The sequence below is a fragment of the Nanorana parkeri genome, unplaced genomic scaffold, assembly GCF_000935625.1.
Source record: "Nanorana parkeri isolate BGI_ZX_2015 unplaced genomic scaffold, ASM93562v1 scaffold1837, whole genome shotgun sequence".
NCBI classification, from domain to species: domain Eukaryota; kingdom Metazoa; phylum Chordata; class Amphibia; order Anura; family Dicroglossidae; genus Nanorana; species Nanorana parkeri.
The window spans coordinates 232,566-236,619 of record NW_017308105.1 but is presented as its reverse complement, the minus strand read 5'-3'; the positions used below and the strand labels follow the sequence as shown (position 1 = coordinate 236,619).

General features: G+C 40.5%; 1 protein-coding gene across 1 annotated transcript in view; it reads right to left on the bottom strand.

Annotated features, from left to right (window-relative positions):
- The window catches only part of METRN (meteorin, glial cell differentiation regulator), a 17,231-nt gene that overhangs the window by 12,721 nt on the left and 456 nt on the right, over nucleotides 1-4,054 (bottom strand). The window lies entirely within an intron of this gene.

The window sequence follows — 4,054 nt, the reverse complement described above, 5'->3', positions numbered from 1 at the left end:
CAGGGAGAAGAGGGGTGCCACAACCAGTGGCACCCCTCTTAAAGTGGCACCCGGGGCACATGACCCCCCAGCTTTGGCCCTACACCACAGGATCACAGAACTAGATCTAGATCATAGGTCATCAGAACCAGTTAACATGACACCCTATGAAGCTCTTCTTAGCGGTGCATTGCGTTCTTGAAAAATCTGGCTCGCTGCGCCTTTGGTAAAAATGTGCGTTACATCGTAGTCAATGGCAACGCTTGCAAAACGCGCTACGAACGCAATATGCCAATTGATCAAGTCACGTTTTTATATTTAACATGTGACCCCCAGGAAGAAAACATATGTAAAACACAAGCATCACATGCTCTGCCTGAAGAAGGGAGACCCGGAAACGTTGCATGTTTTGTGCTATGCATGCTGCACATAAATAGATGCATTTGTACAACATCTGGAGTGCCGGGGTCCATATTCCTCTTCTTACTTGAGGATGGCAGCCACCCGTTATCACCGCTGCACCTGTACATGGAGAAAAGCGGATAGGAGTGCGATGGGTTCATCATGGACTATTGCTTAAAACACAAGCATAACGCACATAAAAAGAAACTTCTGTTGCACTACATGTAAATGCAACGCATTAAAAATGTGCATGTGTGTTTGCCAGCGCAATGGCCCGAACGGGCCCTAAAACTGCAGCGCTATATGGCTTCAAGGAGGGTGACAACACCTTTCATGCATTGCAGTTCGGCAAACACCCCGTCCCTCCCTACCCCATCCCTGTGAGTGTTACCTCAAGGAGCTCTGCCTTTTTTAAGCCTAACTTAGAATCCTCCCCTGCGCTACAGAGAAGACACTCCCGATTCAAGCCTGATTTCAGATTTCAGCTAGTGTGTGGATTCAAAATGTAAAAAATAAACTTCAACTCAAGTGGAAATTATTTCAGGACACAATTAGAGAGAGAGAGAGAGAGAGAGAGAGAGAGAGAGAGGTGTGTGTGTGTGTGTGTGTGTGTGTGTGTGTGTGTGTATGTGTGTAAATTAAATATATTCTGTGTCCATTTTAGATCCAAAGAGCACTAAGCAAAAAAAATGAAATAAATAAAATAGAATAACAATGTTAGAAAATCTCCAGCAGCTTCAACAGAACTGCGCCCACACTGTCCAGCTCTGCATCAGCTGATCACATGACTGAAAGGGTTACCAGGCAAGCCGGAGAGATGCATGCTGGGAGTCTGCCTGTCTCCAGTGATGTATTACTGTCCTAAAAGTTCTGTGGAAGGTCATTAGGTGGCTATTGAGTCAGACAATTTGGCTTCCAGATAGCAATGCGATTTCACTCACTTTTCCTCAAAGTTAAAAAAAAGAAATCACTGCAACTTCATTTAAAAAGTTAAACTTTGATTCTGCACTCCTCGGGATACATCAATGGGCTATCGAAAACAATAAGAAATGGCAAGAAGAACCTTTTTCCAGAACAAACACAACCCAAGCCAACAAAAATCCACAATTCTGCATTTGTCGCAGAACAAAGATAATTTTACAGGACCGCAAGTAACACAAATGAGTTCTACAACAATCTGTCCACAAATGTTTTACTTTCACACGTCAGATGTCAACAAACTCATCAACAGCTTTACAAAATGTAACAACAAAGCAAATCAATGGAATGGTTCGAGTTAACTAAACTGCGCCAGTTGGCCAACCACAGAATTTCCCCCCCAAAACTGTGCTCTTCATTAAACTTCCAAATGTTTTGTTACAAAACAAGAAATCATTTCACACAGCCAGAGGAAAAAGAGAGAAAGAGAGAGAAAGAGAGAGAGGAGACAGAAAAAAAGAGAAAAAAGGAGGAAAAGAGAACTAAAAAGAGAGAGAGAGAGAGGGGAAGAAAGAATGAGAGCGAGCAGGGAGAGGAGAAACAGATAAAGAAAGAAAGGGGAGAGAGAGAAAGGAAGAAAGAAACAGAAAGAGAGAGAGAGAAAGAGAGAGCGAGGAAGAGAGAGAGAAAGAGAGAGCGAGGAAGAGAGAGAGAAAGAGAGAGCGACAGAAAGAGAGAGAGAGGAGGAGAGAGCAAGAGAGAAAGAGAGAGGAAGAGAGAGGGAGAGAGAGAGAAAGGAAAGAAAGAGAGAAAGAGAGAGAGAGAAAAATAAAAAGAGAGGAAGGAAGGAAAGAGAGAGAGACTCTCTCTGTATAAATAATAAATAGGTGTGTGTGTGTGTGTGTGTGTGTGTGTGTGTGTGTATGTGTGTAAATTAAATATATTCTGTGTCCATTTTAGATCCAAAGAGCACTAAGCAAAAAAAATGAAATAAATAAAATAGAATAACAATGTTAGAAAATCTCCAGCAGCTTCAACAGAACTGCGCCCACACTGTCCAGCTCTGCATCAGCTGATCACATGACTGAAAGGGTTACCAGGCAAGCCGGAGAGATGCATGCTGGGAGTCTGCCTGTCTCCAGTGATGTATTACTGTCCTAAAAGTTCTGTGGAAGGTCATTAGGTGGCTATTGAGTCAGACAATTTGGCTTCCAGATAGCAATGCGATTTCACTCACTTTTCCTCAAAGTTAAAAAAAAGAAATCACTGCAACTTCATTTAAAAAGTTAAACTTTGATTCTGCACTCCTCGGGATACATCAATGGGCTATCGAAAACAATAAGAAATGGCAAGAAGAACCTTTTTCCAGAACAAACACAACCCAAGCCAACAAAAATCCACAATTCTGCATTTGTCGCAGAACAAAGATAATTTTACAGGACCGCAAGTAACACAAATGAGTTCTACAACAATCTGTCCACAAATGTTTTACTTTCACACGTCAGATGTCAACAAACTCATCAACAGCTTTACAAAATGTAACAACAAAGCAAATCAATGGAATGGTTCGAGTTAACTAAACTGCGCCAGTTGGCCAACCACAGAATTTCCCCCCCAAAACTGTGCTCTTCATTAAACTTCCAAATGTTTTGTTACAAAACAAGAAATCATTTCACACAGCCAGAGGAAAAAGAGAGAAAGAGAGAGAAAGAGAGAGAGGAGACAGAAAAAAAGAGAAAAAAGGAGGAAAAGAGAACTAAAAAGAGAGAGAGAGAGAGGGGAAGAAAGAATGAGAGCGAGCAGGGAGAGGAGAAACAGATAAAGAAAGAAAGGGGAGAGAGAGAAAGGAAGAAAGAAACAGAAAGAGAGAGAGAGAAAGAGAGAGCGAGGAAGAGAGAGAGAAAGAGAGAGCGAGGAAGAGAGAGAGAAAGAGAGAGCGACAGAAAGAGAGAGAGAGGAGGAGAGAGCAAGAGAGAAAGAGAGAGGAAGAGAGAGGGAGAGAGAGAGAAAGGAAAGAAAGAGAGAAAGAGAGAGAGAGAAAAATAAATGAGAGCGAGGAAGAGAGAGAGAAAGAGAGAGCGACAGAAAGAGAGAGAGAGGAGGAGAGAGCAAGAGAGAAAGAGAGAGGAAGAGAGAGGGAGAGAGAGAGAAAGGAAAGAAAGAGAGAAAGAGAGAGAGAGAAAAATAAAAAGAGAGGAAGGAAGGAAAGAGAGAGAGACTCTCTCTGTATAAATAATAAAGGAATTAGTTAATAGAAAGTTACAAATATAAATCAAAGAATGTAAAAAATATCTGTTACGTACTCAGCATCAACAAAAAGTGCACCAATAAATAAGATGTTACAGAGTTAAGAAGTTACAAATTAAGTTACAAACACAAGCAAAGAATGTAAATAACGATCTTTGCCAAAAAAAAAAAGTTGTTATGCAACATTAACAAAAAATAAATAATAAATGATTGAAGTTATCACAAACGTTTACACAGATAAGCAAAGAATGTAAAAGAAAATGTCTTTGCAGATGTAAACAAGCACAAAATGTGATATAGGTTGTTAACATAAAAGTGCAGCAACACAAAACAAAGTATAAAATAAAGAAGTCAAAGCATTTGAAGCAAAAAAAAGGTGACCTGGGGAAGGATTTGGTTTTACAAAATAAAGTATTGAAAGCAGTTTATGTAACAACAGCAAGTAACTTAATCCCCTCACCTGACTGAACGGCGGTAACCTAATACTAGATGTCATTAGTTTAGGGGC